The sequence below is a fragment of the Pinus tabuliformis genome, chromosome Q, assembly GCF_031772625.1.
Source record: "Pinus tabuliformis cultivar Carrire ecotype Pingquan chromosome Q, CPIR1, whole genome shotgun sequence".
NCBI lineage: Eukaryota > Viridiplantae > Streptophyta > Pinopsida > Pinales > Pinaceae > Pinus > Pinus tabuliformis.
The window spans coordinates 1,229,406,647-1,229,428,436 of record NC_142296.1 but is presented as its reverse complement, the minus strand read 5'-3'; positions in this window follow the sequence as shown (position 1 = coordinate 1,229,428,436).

Below are 21,790 nucleotides of genomic sequence, written 5' to 3'. Positions count from 1 at the left end.
GCTGGGACTTTACTACTGGGAATCTCTTTGACCACTTCTCCAACCTCTTTGAAGGATATTTCTCTCATTAATGTTGCATTCTATTCTGAGCTAGTCAATTTTGGAATGTGCTTAGTAATCCTTGAGATGATATCTTCCCTCTCAAATCTGTCCTCAAAAAGGAGTTCCTTATAATAATAAACCAACTCTTCCTCTATTTCCTCACGCTCAACTAGATGAGAATCATCTCGCGAGGTCAAGGATAAGATCCTATTACGATGTTGATGCTTTACTAGGGTTCTGTAGAAAAATTGGGTATTCTTTTCAAACTCCCTTAGCCATTGTACTCTTGAATTTTGACACCATAGGATCTCCGCGTGTTTTCTTCGTAATTCAAGCTCATGGATCAATTTTCCTTCCTCCTCAATCAAGAATTCCATCCTTCCCTTTTGTATGACGGTGGCTTCGAGCTCTTCCATCCACTCCTCAAGTTTTTGCTTTTTGTGAAAGATATTTCCAAACTCTAGCCTGTTCCATTGTTTGATTCTTAGTTTTAACTCCTTCAACTTGAGTTGCGGTCTGTGTGTGACTGAGAATGTAATATATTTTAAATATAATAAAAAATATTGTTATCTATATATATATATATATATATAATAGTTGTATTTTTATATATATTAAAAACATATTTAAAGAAAAATATTAAATGTTTAATGAGGAGAAAAATTATTTTTAGGATATTATATTAGTAAATAACACTAAGTTTTTCGAATTACGATTTAAAAAAAAAAAAAACAATTATTTTGTATTTTAAATTTTGGAGGGAGTTTCCTTTTTTGTTTTTTTTTTAATTAAAGAAAAGTGAGTGATGATCAAGGTGGCTTAAGGGTTTATACTATATATTTGTTTTCTTCTTCTAAATTAATACTTAAATAGTTGAGATTTTGATATTTATTTATGATTTGTTTACAATAATATTATTTTTTTAATTAGAATTTCAAATATGGTGCATTTTAAGCCAAAAAATAGTGAGTGCTACTAATACCACTTTTCACTTTTGGGGGTTGATTTCAGAATTTTTATATTCTTTCAATAAAACTAGTTGTTAAGGCAATGGTTCCAAAAATATTGCATACTTAAACCCATAAAAGGAGGTGATACTAATTTAGCACTATTTTTTGATTTGGAAGTTGATTTTGAGCTTGTAGTTGCAATGGTAATGGTTGTGGAGGCCCATGGTTTCAAACATTTATATTTTTAACCCTCGAGAAAATAAATATGCTACTAGTAGAAACACTTTTTCATTCAAGTGTTGGTTAAATATTGGTATTTAGTGCTAGAGCTCTCTTTTTGTGGTCATAGTTCTCATCAAGTTGATAATTATGTTAATACCACTAGTGCATCTATTCTTGGTCCTTTTGGTATCCTTGCTTCAGATATTAAACCAATGAATACACCAATACATAGATCTCTCTAATTAATTCAAAGCAAGGGAAAAGCCAAAGCTAAACGTAATGGGACACTGATGCACTTAAGGGAGAGGAACAGGCCATTCCATAAAGGAAAATGGAGGAAAAGTGGTGAAGGCAGAGAGGCAGTGGTGGATCCACCCCAGTGTTGGCATTAAAACACATATGACTTATTTGGTACTGGAACAATAAGAGGTTTTGAGAAAGCTATCTTGTTGATCATAATTATCAACAACACTAGGGAATTGTGTTTACATATGGATGATGAACTTGTCATGTCAAAGGGATAAAAATTCATGGTCATTATTTTATACAAAATTAATATCATTATGTTGATTTTATAAGTCTAATCACAATATATTATTGTATTGGTAAGGAATAACTCATTTTATCAACCCTTACATGAGAGTGCATTGAATATTTGCATTGACAATTAGAATTGATTATAAACACCAAAATCATAATTTGATAAAAAAATTGATTAATCAAACGATGCACCTTTTTGGTTAAGAATTAAAACATAATGTGGTTTTTTTCTATGGTGCAGAAATATTTCAAGAAAATGGAGGACATTTGACGCACAAATATGTTATGATACCCTCTTTATGAACATCTTTCATCAATTCCCAAAAGTTAGTGAGATGCACTAGTAAACTATTATAAGGAGATGAAGATGGAAAAAGGGAATGAAGATAAGATATGAAGATTTAGAAAGATAATTATAATATAATATATATTGAACTTATATTTTTTCATTTGACTTGATTAACTAGGTAAAATTAATGTGTGCTTCAAGATTTTGATAGACTTAAAGACACTTTAAAGACCATGAATGCTAGATTGGACAAGGTTGGACAACACAAATTTGACCCTAAATACTAGTTAAAATAAAAAGGAAATATGTAAGTACTATGGTTTTAAGGATTTCTTTACTATTTTTTTCAAGTAAGTGTCAATTAGTTGTATTGTGTTATAATATGTAGTCAACGATGTGTGGTAACGTGGCCATCGTAGACGATCTACAACTTGCCTTGCATGGCGGATTAAAATCTTGATTGAATTGAAGAAAGGTAGGGCACAACACACTCCTATTGAGAACTTGGAGGTAAATAAATGAAATATGTTTTTATGATTAATTTTAAATGGGATTAGATTTTATGGATTATAAAATAATTATAAATGTTATTGTAAGTGCATAAAGACATTGTTATGGATGATGTGCCTATTGTCAAGGTTGTTCATGGTGATCAATTGAAGGTTTATCATACCAACATATATACTACACCAATCACATTAATTATCTATATAATGAACTGTACTAAATTATATGTATATATAACTTATTCTTGATGGAAAATCCAATTTAGTAAAATTCGTTATGCATAGTCACTATGATTAGTATTTGGTGTAGTGTGTGTAATATGAAAATTGAGCTTTATAAATCGCTTTTTTTATTGGAGATGTTGATCTTACTTGGTTGTGTGTACAGAGGTGTCTTTTCGGATCTCAACAACAATGCTCATTTATATAACAAGAGCATCAAGAAGAAAATGACAATATACAAATTATGGACATTGTTAAACAAAAAAACACGTTGGAGGTAATAGTATAATAGACATAAGCAACATAAACACAATGTTTGATTGAAATGAATTGACATATAATCATTAAATTTGATAATATTTTATGTTACTTTTGATTGACATATGAAATGTTCTTATTTTAATTTAATCTCTTTATGACTATGACATATATGTGCATCCTTTTGTAATTCAATGGCTATTTGGGAAAATGAAAGTGATGTGAGAGAGGGAGGGGCCATATGAGCCTCCACTTTATCATGATTTCTCTGGTTGGTAAAGGATAAAACATTCTTAAAGTTAGTAATGAAATTGACACATCAAGAGTCGATTAATGAGTGGAATGCTTAAAACAATTTTTAATTATGTTTTCGTTGAGGTATTATATTTTCTTCTTTTTTGATATGCACATAAAATCATATCAAATCGCATTTGAATTTTGACACGACGATGAGTTTTGAGACGAGTCAAAACTAATATAAAGTGGTGGTGCATAACATGTTCAACAAGATCGACATGAAGATTAGCTTGAAATTGGTTGTCAACTTGGAATTACTATGTGATATGTTAATTTTGTAGGTACTATGATGTTCTTGTTTATGGACATTGAATTCAATTTCCAATAAGTATATAACCATTTTGTTTTTCATAGTGACGAAGATTAATTTTAGTAAATATGAATCATATGTTATCAAAGGATTAAAACAAGGTTGCATATGTTCTTATCTAGATAAAATGTCATCATACACATGATCTCCAAAAGGATGGAAATAAGATTATATAGGTCCATGTTGTTGGCTCTAGGTTATATAGATTAATATTAGGAATCCAAAAAATATTTGTGTTCTTAATTGCTATTATACTTTTTCTACAACTATGTGCTTAGTTAAAAAAAAAACGAAAAAAACTTAACTCTAGTGGGTAGAATGCCCTAAAGAAGTTGTATAATACTTATTAGAGGAAATTTCTCATGCAAACATATTTTTCCAGATTCTTGGTTTTCAAAAGGTTTTAACCTCACATTCCAATTCATATAGTATTTCCTATGAACCTATCCATGTAAATTGACAAGAAAAATGTCTCCTCTAAAAGCCATAAAAGGATACCATGCACAAACAATGATATGGTCCATTTTTGAAGAAAAAACCCAAACGATTTGATTGTAAATTGGGAGTTGGATGATATAAGAAAACAAGTGTTTGGTATGGCAATTAAATCTTTTAAATGAAATTCAAGCTTCTTCCATCAAAAATATTTCTAAACCCTTTAGATTAAAATTAGTGGCAAAAAAAGAAAAAAATGAATATTTTAATAATGAAAACCTATTTCAAGTGCTATTAGAAATTTGAATGTATTTTTTAGTAGGAATGGGCATATATATTTTATTAAATCTGTGTATGGTCACAACAAGTATTTAGGAAATGTATTACATTTTGTTCTCCATCTATCTTGTCCCTACATTTGATATTGACTATTAACACTTATAACGGACTATATATCTTCTCAAAATTCATTACATTCATGTAGCGATACAACCTACAATAACTTCCTAATAGAAGGAAAAATTTGCAACAACGTATACATCATTTGAGATCATCAACTTCCTCTTTTAGTGGCTTGTTGAGGTTTGGGAATTTTCCCTTTTCCTTCCAAGTCTTATTATTGTATTCACTGAGTTTGATGTTCAAAATATGAACTTGTTCCTACAAATCAACTATATGCCTATGAAGCGCCTCTGTCTCATCCACCTGCCTAACTAATTTTTTTGTCAAAGCTTGGACCTCCTCCAACACATTAACACTTGTCTCCATATGTTACACATCATTTTGTCGCATTAGGCAAATGGCCATTGGTTGGATCATTTGCTATCCATCAAAGTGTTCCAAAGCATCCCCTTGCAAGGCTAGAACCCAAATAATCTCAAAGAGAATGAAATTCCTGGATCTTAAGACTCAAAAACCTATTTTTGACTTCTTGTGCAGTTCCCTAATCAGTTTCTGATCATACGCAGAAGATACCGTTAGAAAATGTGCAAAAGTGCACTCTATCTTACACTGTGGCCTATGCACATGACTCAACACAAGTAAAAAATAAAAATTAAAGTCTAGAAGCTTTGTTAGTCGAATATTTTCCAACTAAGAATTTTGAATTGATGAGTACTCTAGCTTGATCCATCTCATCATGGAGCTAATTCCCTCACTTTGAGGATTCCCTATCCCACCATTTATGGATCTCAACTATTATGAAGAGTATCCCAAACCTCCTCCTCTTGGCCTATAAATAAAACACATGCCAGAGGGCTAGGGAGGACCATTGAAGGTAGGCTTATGCTGCAAAAATAAGGCTAGGATGCTTTTCATCTAAGGAGAAGTTTGGAGATTGTGGGAAGAGGCTTGTAACATAAATGCATTGAGGTTGTAAGATTGTTCTCCCTTTTTGTTCAATAAAAATCAATTGTTATTTCCTAGTCATGTCCTTTCTGACATCATTTGTGGGATTCCTTGATCACCCACATAGGTTATGATTGGTTATTGATTCAATTTATGATATATCTTGAGTTAAGTGTTTCATTTATCCTTTATTCTATATACTAGACGCTTTGATCCTTTGTGTGTTTCTATCTATTCATATCTCCTTCGAAATATCATGGAGAAGTTGTGGAAAGCCCTGTAACGATCTCTAAAGCATCAAGGAGAAGCCAAATGTGGAAGACATTAAAAGCAATTCGATAGGCATTTCGTTAAATCGGTAAGTGATCCCTCGCATATTACTTATTTCAATCAATCATAAGCTAAGGAAAGGTAACAATTATTTTCTTGTTTGTTACTAGATTACGTTTGAGATTTAGGGAGATCTGTCTTATCCACAAGAAGGATTAGTTCGCCTAACAAATCAATGACCATACTGGGGAACGTCTCATTCTCCATCATCTCCTTTTTTTTTATTTTTCATCCTTTTGTCATAGCCTCCTCTGAGTGTTTGTAAAATATTAAAAGTCTAGATTTTATGATTTGTTTGACTTGTTTTACTTTTTCTAAAAAAATTCCTGTTGTGTGCACTTTATCTTTAGGCACAAAGTGTATTTATGCGCACTTAGCAACAATGTGTATGGGCACTGGATTGATCTATTGCCTGGCACATACATAGAATTTTTGAAATTTTGAGTTTTCTCTTCACCAAATCTAGAATTCTATTTTTCCCTCTTAATTACGCTTGTTTGCACCTTTAGTAATTCTCTGCCAGTTTGGCTGAGTGTTGTGAAAGAGTCTTCTTAGAAAGTTATTGTTTTCACAAATTAGGGTAAAAACTTCATTTGGTGTGTTGTATATCTATAAAAAGAAAGATCGGTTGGTCTTGGTTTTCTGTCTCCCTGTATTTCTTCTTTCAAACATATAAAATCTTGTGTTTATTTTAATTTTTTTGTGAAATATTGTTTCATGAATGAAAAGAAATGATTTTCAAGATGAGTGTTGTGTATTAAAAGTGCTTCTTATGTTTGATTTGAAACGAAAATCCATTTCTCTTCCATTATTGAAGTGTTTCATAATTGTACTCTTGACTGCATCAAATTCATAACATTCATTAGGATAAATTCATTCTAAGTTTTTGATTGGTTTCTTCATGCATTTTTAATTTTTTTGAGTGATTGTATGTTGAAGGAATTTTTATTTTATTTTTGAGTTATGGTCGAATTGGAATTTTAAAAGTTAATTTCTACATTTAGGTGATTTGAAAGTGAAGATTTGCATTCATGAAAAGGGATATAGTGGGAAATTAAGAGTTTTTTCATTTTCTTCGAAAAATTGAAAAGACCCTCTCCTTACTTCAGTTAGAAATTTATTGAAAAGAAAAGATTACAATTTAATGTTCAATTGCATTAAGGTTTTGTGTTAAGTCATAACACCATTAGTTTCACATCCATTTACCATTTTGTGTAAGTAACAACTTTAAAAAACAAACCTAATAAAATTTGTTTAGAATTTTTTATTATTTTAGGGCTCTTTTCCACCTACATTAGATCAGGTTGCAGGGATTTGGAATAGGGAAGTGAGTTAAATTTCCAAAGCTGCAAACAAACGTAAAAATCTTGCAATAGGGAGTAAATTCATTTACTGCAATTTGGCTATGGGAAGCTCCCCTTACAAATGAGTTAAGCACGAGATTATGTCGGATCCAATGGAGTGATCAACCCTACTTCATTGGTTATGGTATAGTGATTGACACATATTAAAAATAGTGTCAAAAGGTACTTGAGAGTCAATTGGAAGTAAAACTCAGATTAACCGTGTAGAGGAACATTCAAGAAGATTGATCTTCGTTACTTTGCCCTTGCGTGTACATCTGATCTGCGACTATCCCTCGAGGTTAAATTGTTTTAAGTGGTAACCTTAGAGACCATAATCTTAGGACTATTACCCAAGGTAACGACAGAGGGGAAATCTCTATTGTACCTCGAAAATACATTGGCCAGACTCACTTGGAACTTTTTGGAGGGTATTCTTCACTTGAGATGGAATAAGTGAAGATTACTTACACCAAATCATGGACATTAAGCATATTATCAGCGTAACTGGTTCCACCTTCTCTACCTTTAGCTACTTTTCACATTGATCTCTGTGACGTTGGGTTTCATCACCAACTAGTGATTTCACTGTGAAAATCTTGTTTGCATGGTTTGATTCCTTAGATTTACTAGCGCATGTTATTTGCTTGTTTTTACTTTTTAGAGACCTTAGGTGTGGATTGTGAATATTATTTGGTTTCTTAATTAAATTTCATCATGGTTGATGTACTAAGGTATTCACATAGAATGCAGGGTTTACCTCTTGAATTTACACCTAGTCAATTGGAAAATATTAAAACTGAAAGGTCAAAATCAATAGGGCCTAGAACCTTAGAGAAACCTGAAACATCTACAGTTTTAGAATCTGAGATAGTAGAAACTGAAGTGATTCCAACCCAAGAAGTAGAACCAGGTTTAGTTCACTTTGGCCCAGAAGTTACCGAAGTTGTTCAAAGTGAATCTAATGCCGAGGAAGTTTTAGACACAGAACTAACTGCACAAGAAGTTGAAGAACCTGAGTTTGATATGTCTTAACCTGAATCACCTTCATCTGTTATAGCTCCTACTCCTGCTCCACCTCCACCTCGAAGGAAGCTTATAACTATGACTGGATTACCTCCTGGTTTAATTAGTACTGGATATATTACTGGGAACAAGGAGGAATATTCACCTCGTACTCTAGTTACAATTGGTTAACCAAGAGTTCCTTTTGATCCTTTCCGACCTGATCCTTGTTATTCTGCCCCTTTGGAATTTTTAGATCAAATTTTTTCCACCTCACCACATTATTTTTTACTATTCACGGAGATGAACCATGTCATAACTTCCTCCTAGGAGTCAACCTACTGATACTTCTATGTTTATCAGTTCTCTAGAGTCATTATTGTATGGTGGTCCTTCAGTGCCTTCTATATACCAGTCACTTACTGGGACCTTTTCAGGAGCTACTCCTTCCCCTCAAGTTTCTACTTGGTCATATAGTTTATCTACATCTACTATTCAGAGCATCACATCCATGCCTAAATCACCTTTGGCATTAGACCAATATGTTCACATGGTATTCGGTAACTTAGGTAATCCTCAAGTAACCCCAACTGGTGTTTATTACCCGCCTAGGGGGAAACCACCTTATCCTCCACCTAGAGGATAGCCTGTTTTCGGATCATATCCTATGGTTGGAGGACAAATTTTTACTATAACTTATGGTCAGATACCTCAGCTCGATCCATGTCAATCCTTGATTGGTACTCCTTACCCTGGGACGAATACTATTTGGAACCCTTCTTTTGCTCAACAACTTGTTCTAGTGTCTTCACAAGTGCCATTTTATCAACCTGTTCAACCTACTGGACAATCTATTCCTCAAATACCTATTCCAAGTATTGTAGTACCTATCCATCAACCTATCCAGTGAATTTCGTAAACACATTTTCAACAACCTTTCCAAGGAATTACACAAACACGCATTCCACATTCAATTCAACAACCTATTCAGCAACCAATTCAACAAAATGTTCAAAGTGGACCTCAGACACTTGTTTATTCTATTGTCCATACATCTGTTCAACAACCGATTCCGAGTTCACCTCAAACATCTATCCCAAGAGTATCACAAACGACTATTCAAGTTACCCCTCAAATAATTGTTCCACATGTTAGAGTCGGTCTCTTCAGCCCTCCATCAGAGATCAAAATCTCTTTTGTTGCATTTCATTTTAGGGGTCTCATTCAGTTCGATCATCTGTGTTACATTAGGAGCATTTATTCTCTGACGGAAGAGTCTTGTCACTCATCTCCCTCATGTAATGTACCTGCTGGTCCGTGTCTGCTCATTAAAGTCAATTTTAAAGTCATGTACAGTCTTGTTTGGTCTCATGGTTAGTAAAGAGTAATTTTAGTCATTAGGTCTAGGGTTTCGCAAGTTTAGTCTTAAAAATGGCTAATAATGCCAGCAGGCACATGAGGGAGGTTCAAAATAAGTTTTCATTGCAAAATTTCATCGTAATAATGCTTGATCATGACTTTTCTTCAAAACTCTGTTTTGAAGAAAAATCGTCAAATTTCGTCTTTTGTAATAAATATGTAATTCTCAAAGCTCTTTCAGTTGTGAAATTCTTCAAGCGCAGCCCTGGTCTCCTTTACCGAATCCAATGATAGCTATCCCTGCACAAAAAGACAAGAGTTTCATCATTCAGCTCAAAAAATCATAAAGGAAGCAAAACAGAGTTAGAGTGAAGTGTCAAAGGTTTCAAACATTACAAAAGTGGGTGTGCCCAAATCAAAAAAATCAAAATCCCTGTCATAAGAGATATTTTTGTGTTCCAATAATCCAATTACATGCCAAGATACATCAGTGAAACCAAGAAAAATCATGGAGGAGTGAAGAAATCACGTCGAAGGCCGAAAATGCGTAGTAGTTGCAACGCGCGGCACATAGGCTAAGTGTCGCAGCACATTGGGCAGTTTTCCACAGTGTAAAAATACACTGGCACAGCACACCTGGCATGCGCAACGCGTTGGGCTGTTGCGCGACGCACCTGGCATGTGCAGCACGTTGGGTTGTTGCGTGGTGCACAGAGCCAGAACTCAAATTTGTGTCATTTGTTTCAAAAAACTCCAATCCGCTTGGTTCTTCTCGCTCCAAGAAGTTTATGAAATTGCCATTAACATGTTTGGTGCTCATTGAAGTGGATTATGAGAGTTTGTGATGTCAAATTGCAAACCTTATTACTTTGTTTAAAGCCGCTCCTTAGGGTTGTGTTTTGGTGCCAAAGACTCCTTTTCCCCTTCACCGTGTTGATTCTTTCCCTCACCCTAAACCCATCATCCCTATTAAATCCCCTATTCCTCTACATCCCAAATCACTTATTTTTTAAAGTCCTATTTTCCTATCCCTAAACCCTACCATACCCTATTACTCTCTCTTTCCCATATCATTTGCAAAATTCCTAAATCCCCAAACCTCGCATTCCTAAAACACAATCAAGTGACTATCCTCACATTGCAAACTTCACCTGATTGAACCATATCCTTTCCCTCACTCCATTATACCCACTGTTCCATATTTCTCACAGTCCCTCATTTCCCTTTGGCATATTTGGCACTTGGAGACAAGGACATCAAGTCTTCATTTCTCATTTTCAACCAAACCAAACATACACTTGACATACACCTTACAACACCATGGAGATGGACACCGACATATCATATGAACAAGACAGTGATTTCCACCACTGAAACTGCATGCACCAAGAGGACACTAAAACGTCAACAAAGGGAGGATAGACTCCGAATCTTGGCCGAAGATTCTTTGGTTGAGCATGATACTTGATGATGGACCTTCAGTCCAAATTTCAGCAAATTTGGAGAAAATTTTGTCAATTTTGAATTTTTTGGCTTCAAAACAGATTTTCCTGCCCAACGCGTAGCGCCACTTGGCGCGTGCTTATAATTGGGAGATCCTCTGGAGGAAAACTTTACATTTTTGGATTTTTCATCAAAATTTATGCATGCTCATGGATTACCTAAGGATTTCATCAAGTTCTGGGTTGCCTAAAGGGTCAAAAACACCCTAAAAATGACCTCTCTGCCACCTTTTGCACCCACAGGAAGTAGTCTTGGGAGATTGAAGTTTTGGAGGGGAAAATGACATCCAAATCTAGAAATTCCACTTGGGTTGGAAAGTAGATAGGCAGGGCTTTCCAACGAGATATCTTGAGCTCAATTTGGACTTCGGGAAGTGCCTCAAAATCAGCTCCAAAGTTGTGCTACGCATATAGGTTTTGGGCACGGCGCATAGAGAATTTTGGCCTATTTTTCACTCAGCAGCTCAGAATTTCGCCCAGTTTTGACTAGTTTTACTTTTTTATGTAACTCTTGATCTACCTTGATGTAATTTCATGAACATGATGTAATTTTGGCACATATTTACTTTTTTTAGTAGATTCATTCACTAAAAAGTGAAAAACAACTGAATGAATCAGTTTCCTAACATATAGAGGCAAGTTGTTTCATTGCCTATTTTTCAGTTCCTTGTTTAGATATGGTTGAAATAGCTCCTAGAATGATGAGCTCGACCCCTAGAGGCATGGTAAGGAGTTAGGCTTGTCTATATCATGTAATTTCTCAATCATTTTCAGGGTGGGACACTTGGGATTGCTTGGCACTCCATTGTACATCTAATTTCTGCATTTTTGGCAAAGGAAAGACTAGGGTTTTGTAGCACTTATTGGGATCCTTCTGGCTCTGTGTTTTGATGGTGTTTTTCTTCATGTAATTGTAAGTTCATTGATGTTTTATGTATGCCATTTCCCTTCTCTTTGCTTCTGAAATTAAACAAATTGAGTGACAAAGGTAGAATTCATGAGTTTGTTGTGCTCTGCCTTAAACTTTGTTTAGTTTTACATGTTTTCATCTGTTCGGAGAGGATTCTTGCAACCTCTTGCCCTCTTTAGCTCCTCAATGGTCTTTTCTATCCATTCATTTAATCTAAAGCATCAAAACTATTGCCTACCTTGCCCCAACTAGAACTCTGCAAAAAAATTTGGCCTCATCTCGGGACCCAAATTTTCCTTTCCCTTGATTCCAACAAAACTGCCAAAAAATCAAATCAAATCCTTGCACTTTATACCTAGCCTAATATTAGTTGTTAAATCAGTCATCTCAAGCCCCATCTAATTATCTTTTGCTGAGATTGACCCGGAGAGAGCCCTCTCCTGTCCTCGTAGGGCTAGCTACAACGCTGAGCGTGGTTTGATGTTGGTCCTGGATCCTGCCTTTTCAACCTGAGGTAAATCTAGGCTCTAAAACCACAACCTACACAGGCCATCCCTCAGGCATTTGCTTATCAAACTGGTCCTACTACCCAATCTACAACACAGATTCCTATCAGACAACCTAGTTCAAGGACAATGCAAATGCCATTTCAAGGCTAAGCTTTTCAAAACCCACCTTTTCAGGATCAAGCTTTTCAAGTTCCACCTTTTCAAGGTCAAGCTTTTCAAAACCCGGCTTTCCAAGGCTAGGCTTTTCAAAATCAACCTTTTCAAGGTCACTTTTTCCAAAGTCAATATGTTCAAAGTCAATTTGTTCAAGGTCAACATTTGCAGGCTCAACCTTTATAGGGCAAATATTACTTGGGTTAAATGGGTAAATTTCCACCTTTCCAGAGTCAACCATACCCAAGTCATACTTATCAAGTTCCTTTTTAACCACAACCTAGTATGATTCACCCTGGTTACCCTAGAGGAATGCAAATACCAACCACATAAGCTATTCCAAGATATCCTCGATATCCTCTTCCAAGAGTTGGAATTAACCCTCAGGGTTATCAAATTCCACAATAGGACCCCTAATGAAAGTTACCATTGATTGCAACCTTAGATTTTCCAGATTTATCCCAGCTGACAAACGATCCTATCTATTATTATCCTTTTTGGCCAACGATTCCTATCAGGTTACCGAGTGATATACCAAAATTTTAAGGTAAATCAAGAGAGGACCCATCAAATAATGTTATGACATATCATCTAGGGTGTTCGTTGAATTCATTAATTGATGATTCTATCATATTACACCTTTTCCAAGGAACTTTAATTGGTTCGGCATAAAAATGGTACATTGGGTTAACTCACGCTTCTTTCCATAATTTCAACTCTTTAGAAACAACGTTTTTGACACATTTCCAACTACCAATTCGATATGACACTAGTACTGAACTTTTGACTTCCCTAAAATAATCGAAATCTACTTACATTTTCAATCATATACATGAATGGAGACGTAGGCATCGTTTAGTCAAGGTTTTTATTCCAGATTAAATTTTAATTGAATGGTTTACAAAATCATTACTTCTTGATATTACCGAGGATGTTGCTAAGGGAGGTGTTGCAACAAAAGAGCAGATAATTACTCGTGCCAAGTACCTAGACTTAGTCTATACTCAATATGACAACTTGTACAAGAAAATCCCAAATCTACCTCGTCCAACAATTTTAAAAAATCAACCAGATTCAAATCCTACAGGATCTAACACCGCTGATGGTGTAATTGGTTATGTCAGCCATCAGTCTAAGGGTAAAAAGAAAAATTCTAAAAGCACTCAGAGTTTTTCTATATAAGATTCACCCAGTGAGAACCTTTCTCCAGAAATTAAATATGAAATTAATGTCGTAGAATCGTCTATTAGAAAGAATCAACCATCCGAAGGTAAAAAGAAAGCAAAATGAAAAAGTAAACAAAATGCTTCTCAGGAAGAGAAACCAACTAAAAATGAACCTACTGATGAGAAAAAGAAACCTTGTTATCCTTTCCTAATCTGTAATGAAGATCATTATATGAAGGAATGCCCACATCAGGTTGAGGTGAACAAAGTCATAAAAGGTTCTCCAACTCCTGCTATTTTAAAGAATCCCTTTCCTCCTCAAGAAAACAAAATGGTTTCACATAACCCATCTTCTTCTTCCTTATCGGCATATATCATGATGATGTCTTCGCAGAAAGTTATGGTAGCAACAAGATCAAAAGATTACAAATATAAGGGTCATGCAGTAAATGGAAACGATGCTAGTTCATCTAGTCAACCTTCTAGTTCAATTCCTCCTCCTCCTTTGAACCATTACAGATTGAGAAACCAAGCCCTGACATGATGATTCAACCACCTCTTAAAGGCGTTGTTCGAAAATCAAATTTCAACCACATGCTAGAGCTTCTCAAAACTATTAAATTGTTGAAGACCTGATGATGTCTCCTTCAACAATGTCAGCTCTTGAAGTGTTGCAAACATGTCCAACACAAAGAAAATTATTCTTGTCAGCTATTGGAGAAATTGATCCTCATGATTCTAATCTTATCATATTTTATCTTGAAAGTCATATACCTAGACTCCCAAATCAACTAACATTCCAAACACCAATTTTTTTCAAAAGCAAACAAGTTTTTCACACAGTTATTGACGAAGGAACCTCTACGTGTATCATGTCTATTGCTTGTTGGAAATCTTTAGGTTCTCCAACTATCAATCAATCTCCTACCACTTTAAAATCCTTTGATGGAAGAGTTTTTTGTCCTTACGAGATCTTAAATGATCTACCCATAGAGTTAGAAGGTAAGATGATCGCAATCGAAGTTGAAGTTGTTTATGCCCAACTCGATTACAACCTGTTACTCGGTTGAAGTTGGACCTATGCTATGTATGCAATGGTCTCGTTGCTTTTCTGCATGATACTTTTTACCCGTCAAGGGAGAATAGTCAAAGTAGACAAGTTGTCTTATTACACTTCTGACCCTAACTCTACTGGTAGTGTACCTTTTATTAGGAAAATAATTACTCATGAGGATATTGGTATTGGTTTCCTTAAGGATTCATCTCCGATGGGGACATTTTCACTCCCTCCACCGAATTTTCCTTCTAATGCTGCCCAGGTTAACATGATCTCATTAAGCACTATGGAATCTTTTGATCCTTGGATAGTGACTTTAGAACCTAAATTGACCTCCTATGGCAACGAGATGCCTTTGATCCCACTTGAATTGTCTTGTCATGAAGTTCAATTACATTTTCCGATCCACCACATTCTAAAATTGATCGAGTGAATGCGACCATTGATGGTTATTCTAAATTACCTTGGTTAGAACCAATTTCATTTCTCGATCCTTTCGTAAATACTTTTCCAACTGATGAAATTATTATGGAGATCATGACTTTAGATGAAATTCCATGGGACGATTATCATAATTGTTCATATTTTCTCCCTAACCTTGATAAAATCGAGAATCATTTTTCTTATTGTTGGATATTTCTGGAATAACACTATGTAATATTTTGATCTGTCCAATGTTTTTGATGGTAAATTGATCCATCATCAGGGACCAAAGAGCCTTGTGAGTAAATGAGTGCTGGAGAGCCTATCAATAGGAGAAATGAACTATGTATCCATTGGATTATGGTCATAAATAAATAATGATTATAAAATATTTGACCAAATTCACTTTTGACCATAAAAAGAGTTAGTCAAAATAATGAATAAATTGATAATTATCACTTATTAAGAATAAGAATTAGTTAATAAAAGGGTTAGCATAAATAAAACCTTCATTTACTTTGACCAAATTTTTAATTGAAATAAAATTTTAAATTGAGCGGGATAATAAAATAAAATAAAATATTTATTTTTCTACCATATTTTTGCTTGACATTCTAGGTAATCCTGAATGGCCCATGTCAGTTCTTCAAGCTGAATCTAAAAATAATCTCGGAAACATATCTACAAAGATTTCAGTTGATATCTTAGTCAAAACAGGAATTATGGAGAACATTCACATAGGTGCTTCGTATTCACTTGAAGAAATTCAAAAGTACAAAGCCCTATTTCAAGAATTTTGTGGCATTTTTCCCTGCTCCTATGAGGAAATGCCAGGAATTGACCCTAATATTTTTGTTCACGAGATTAATACTTACCTGGATGCTAAACCTATTAGATAAATATTACGTTCAGTGCATCAACAAAAGGCTACTACTATCAAAGCTGAGGTTGAAAAGTTGCTTAAAGTAGGCTTTATCTATCAGGTTCCCATGATCGATTGGGTTTCCAATATTGTTCCTGTTAACAAAAAGTAAGGGTCCATCAGAGCATGCATAGATTATAGGTATATTAATAAGGCTTGTCCCAAAGACAACTACCCTACCCCCCACATCGATCAAATCATTGATGATTGTACTAATAACGAAATCTTTTCTTTCATGAATGGATTTTACAGATACAACCAAATCGACATACTCCCCACTAATCAACATAAATTCGTGTTCATCTGTCCATGGGGGACTTTTTCTTATCAGAAACTCCCATTTGGATTAAATAATGGTGATGCAACCTTTCAATGGGTCATGTCTTACACATTTCACGATATCAATCAAATTGTACAACTTTATTTGGATGATTTACCGACTCATTCACTGAAACAGGAAGATCATTTAACGCATTTTGAGAGATATCTTTATCAGGTGCCGACACTACAATATACACTTGAACCCTCACAAATGTGTTTTTTTTGTGCAATCTAGTCGATTACTAGGATTTTTCGTATCAAAGGAAGGCATTCATGTCGATCTGCTCAAGATAGAGGCTATCTTGAATTTTCCTCCTCCTTCCAACCTCTACCAATTCTAAAGTTTGTAAGGGAAAGAAAAAATTTTACGTTGATTCATCCAGAATTATGTTGAGCTAACTAAAGGTTTTAATCGACTATTTAAAAAGGACATCTCATTTGCATGGGATGAAGTTGCTAAAAAAGCTTTAGATGCACTCAAACACGCATTGACTCATACACTGCTATCGCATCCTACTGATTATCATCGAGACTACCTTTTTTATTTAGCTGCATTCTGTTGGGTTACGAAATGGGTATGTATTTACTATTAATTTCATTACCTTTTTCCTTGATTCTTATCTTTTCCATATCTTAATGCGCTAATGTATTGAGGAATTATGGTAAGAAACGGATGCATTATTTGCAGTTACGATTTAGCTAGATTTTACCCTTATTTATGCAGGAAAGCGACAAAAGGAAGAATTGTTGTTCCCTAATGATGGAACAGCAAAAACTGACAAACAAAGGAAGAAGCGCATCGGTTACGGACAAGGCTGAGGTCGAATCAAAGGGATCAGCGCAAAATAGGAAAGGTGTCTGAAGCTAGCAATCGGTTGCGAATCCCTCAAGATCGGGAGATCCTGAGGGATCGCATTTACCATTTATCCTTTACCCCTTTTTTATTATAAAAGAAAGCGATTGTAAGAAGAAAGGGAAGGAATCTCTGTTATTTTTCAAATTGTAATTTTAATTACAGACCGGCGCTGTTAGAGAACGTGACCATATTGTAATGCTACTTAAGTTCGATGATTAATATATAATTGAAGTTGTTGTTTCCTCACATTATCTGAAGTAGCTCAGCAATGTTCGTTGGCGGCTAAGGGCCTGATCTCTGGTGGATTGAACTGCTTTCTTGTGTTATATTTTTTATTCTCATAAAGTTTGGTTGGTTTGATAATTTTCTTGTTTCTGTGAGTTTACTTTATTCATTGTTTATCACTTCCTTGTATTAAAGTAGTGTATGTTCTGTTTATAATTTACAGTGTTGTCATTTGATTTGAGTTATGTTTATTACAGAGTAAATTATCTAGATAGTGAATCGCATTGATTTAATCAGCTGTAAGAGTTTGATTATCGCTATTGGACTCTCATATTGATATCATTCCTATTTTGATTGCTTTATAGAGATTGAGTATAATTTAGATTGAATCAGCCAAGAAGAGATGAGTTATTGCTACTGTGCTCTCGGCTGATGCTGTTGTTACTTGAATTACTTGTGTAAGATTTGATTTCAGTAGAGGATTGAGTTTTGAAGCTTAGATGTCATATTTCCTTTAATAATTGCACTTTGAGTTTATTTAGATGCATTCATTTACTCTTGTGTCAAAGATCTATACTACAATTTAAGAAACATTACTCTCTAAATTTATAGCATCCACATATTGTGTACACTCTTGAAATAAGAGGACTTGCCCGAGTTGATGATTAATGTGGGATAATTAGGAGTTTTAAAAGGCACCTTTTATCAGCCAACATTTTGGCGTCGTTGCCGAGGAGAGTGTAGCCATTTTACAAAGAGTGATGTATATCTGATAATTGTTGTTGAGGAAGAATTGGGTATTGAAAACAGAAGGTAAGAACCTACGTAATGAGAAAGTAAAGTGCTTGCTCCTCCACCCGCTTTTCAGCACAATTACAGAAAATTGAAGTAGGTGTTTGATGCTTGTCTGTTGAGAGAGAACTGGGTATTAAAAACAGAAGGTAAGAACCTGCGTATGGAGCAAGTAAAATTCCTTCTCCCCTGCCCACTTTCCAGCAAAATTGCTAGCACCTTAAGGTACAAATAAACATTTGAACTTTTTCATGAATGACTAAGAAGGAAAGACCAAAAAAAATATAATTCCAAATCCTAAACCTGAAAAATCTAAGGGATCGGTGACCCTTGGACGATCAACTTTCATCAACGACATCTTAAAGAAAGTTGAATCTCAGCCATCAGTAGGTTCCCGAATCGTTGCTTCCAGACAACCTACTGTCTCCCTTTGGGCCACAAGCTCACCATCTGTAACCTATGCTAAGGTCCACAGTAAAACGGAAGGGACTGAGCAGAGTTTTCAAGATATTGAAAATTCGCACCCAATTCCCTCACAAGAAGGGAATTCTTTCAATATTCGTGAAGGAGGAGGAGAAACAGGGGAAACAAAGGAACCAAGATCCCCTTAGGTTGTAATCAAGAAAAGAACACCCAGTGTCCCAGATCAAGGGAGTGTTATGAGGATCATTACCACTTCTTCTAGACATCCTAGGGATAACTCTCTAGCTCCAGAGATCCTGGAAGGGTACTGGCATATCTTTGATCAAATGGCCAATAATCCACAAGCACCCCAGACCTCTACATTACAGTATCCTATCGTTGACACAGCTGTCAACGCACCCATGAAAGCTATCCCTCTACAAAATATTCCCACCTTTCATGGATTCACGTCAGAAGATCCAAATTCATTTCTATTTGAATTTGATGTATTATGTCGGGGTTATGATTACACCATCGATCCCTAGAAACTGAAGCTGTTTCCCTCCACGTTAAAGGGAGCAGCCCTGCGTTGGTTTATGGGACTAGGTGGGGGCACCATAAATGATTGGGACCAAATGAAAACTGCTTTCCTTAAAAAATATTAGGATTATTGCAGATCTAGGGAACTAAAAGACGAAATATTCCAAATGGTAGCAAGACCTAGTGAAACGTTGGAAGAGTATGTGGAGCGTTTCCAATATAACCTCCAAAGGTCTCCCTACGCAACTCTGCCTTTGCCTAATAATGTGCTAAAAACTACACTGATTAAAGGGATGAAAGACCAATGGATAGAGACATTAAATATTATGGGTAAAGGTGACATATATCAAGAAGACTATGCTAACATTATTAATTTGTGTATCAGGTGCTCAAGAGGTAGTACGAGACTGAAACCAAAAGAATGCAATATGACCACCAGGGACAGCAAAATCTCTAGTGGAAGCATTACTCGTACATAAATCAACAACCTGCTGGAGGATTTCAAAACAGATATCCTGGGAACTTTGACAACACAATTAGACATCATGCAAGCCAAGCAGAAGCAGGCCGAAGCAGAACAGAACCTGGTGATCTTTTTCCCTCGATGCAGGAAGAAGCATAGTCATAAAGAATGCCCACTGGATATGGTACAGACCTGTGCCATATGCACTAAAGATCATGCCACAGAAAATTTCCCATCGCTCCCAGGGTTAAAAGCAGTCTTCAAAGAGGCAGAGGAAGAAATGGAACCAGTCTACCTGTTAAATCAGCGTCGCCAATGGCAAGCACGACAAACAGGTATGCCTACCAACCCATCTTCATTCTTTCAACCCTCACAATATAATTCTCAACAATACATAGGAGCTACATGGTAGAACCAACCACCTTTTCCTAATTGGTCACCGCAAGCATTCTCTATGCCACCTTGGTCCAATCAATCAAATCAAAACAATAGTTGGCCAAATTCCTCTTACTTTCCACCATTCTAGCAGAACAATACATATCCATCCCAATGGCCACCCTCCACTTCACAAAACCAGAACTAGAAGTCAAGCTGGCAAAGACCTACAAACTGGCCAGTAGGAACAATCCCCCTGCCTCAACCTGCACTACCAGCACCTTACACATTGCAGCAAAATCCGCAACCCAATCTACGACCACAACTCCCAGCCCAGCCAAACCTGAATCCCAACAATAGACCAGTCCAATCGATACAAATTATTAAAGGACCGGAGCCGGAAACTGAGTTGAGAGAGTGTAATAAACTCAAATTGAGGTCTGGACAGATAATTGAGTCAAAGGGAGATAAAAATATACAATTAGAAGAATCGTTACCTGTAGAACAAACACCCCAAATGGAGAATACGGTTAAATAGAAGAGCCACAATCAAACTTTTACCTCTTCTCCACCATTCCCAGAAATATTGATTATACCCCGCCCAATCGAATATCCTGATTTCGATCTTCTGGGAGAATTAAAAAATCTTTGTGTAAAAATACCCCTCCTCCAGGCTATTCAGGACATTTCAATTTATGCAAAAACTATTAAGGAATTGTGTACTAAAAAGCCTAAGGGAAAAATAAAAACAACACCAACTGTCCACATAGTCGGAACTTTGTCTGATTTATTATCAGGCAGAGAAACACTGATGAAATATGAGGACCCAGGAAACCCTATAGTCACAGTACAAATAAATGGATGTTCCTTTCCCAATGCATTAGTTGATCTAGGAGCAGCCATTAATATTCTCACAACAACAACTTGTCAAAACTTGGCATCACAGCCTTAGATCCAACTACAACCTTTCTGGAACTTGTTGACTGATCAGTTGTCAAACTAGAAGGGACATTACAAGATGTAATGGTGTCTGTAGATTCTTGGGAATACCCAGCAGATTTCTTGATTATTAATCCTAGAAACCGGCTAGATGGACATCCCCTAATTCTAGGAAGACCTTGGCTAGCGACCGCAGATGCTTACATAAGTTGTCGAACAGGCAATATGACTATAGCAAGAGGAAGTAATGTGAAGAATATAGCTTTATATCCTCTAGCTCAGCCAAGCCTAACAATAATAAAAACTAGGAAACAACCTGTAACATATTTAACTGAAAACATTCGATCACCGCTAACTGTAGCAGATGCTCTTGAATTTAAGAATCAAACAGAAGATGACATTATTAACACTTACATTAACCACCCAGATGTTGTATCTAATCTAAAATGTCACATGATTGAAGCAGCCCTAGATAACAAAATTGAAGAAGATCCCTTAAAAGATATCAATGACCAAATAATACCAACAACAATTGTTTATAACAGCAAACCCATTGAAATTGAGCCACGAAAAAACCTAAACATTAACAAAAACTTGACTGATGACCAGCAGCAGAGGCTTGTTCATCTCCTTAGAAAATATAAAGAGGCTTTCACTTGGGATTACCCAGATATGAAAGGGATTGATCCCCAATTATGTATGCACCACATTTATATCGAGAAAGATGCGAGACCCATTCGAAAAACTCAACGAAGGTTAAACCCTCACTTAAAAGATGTT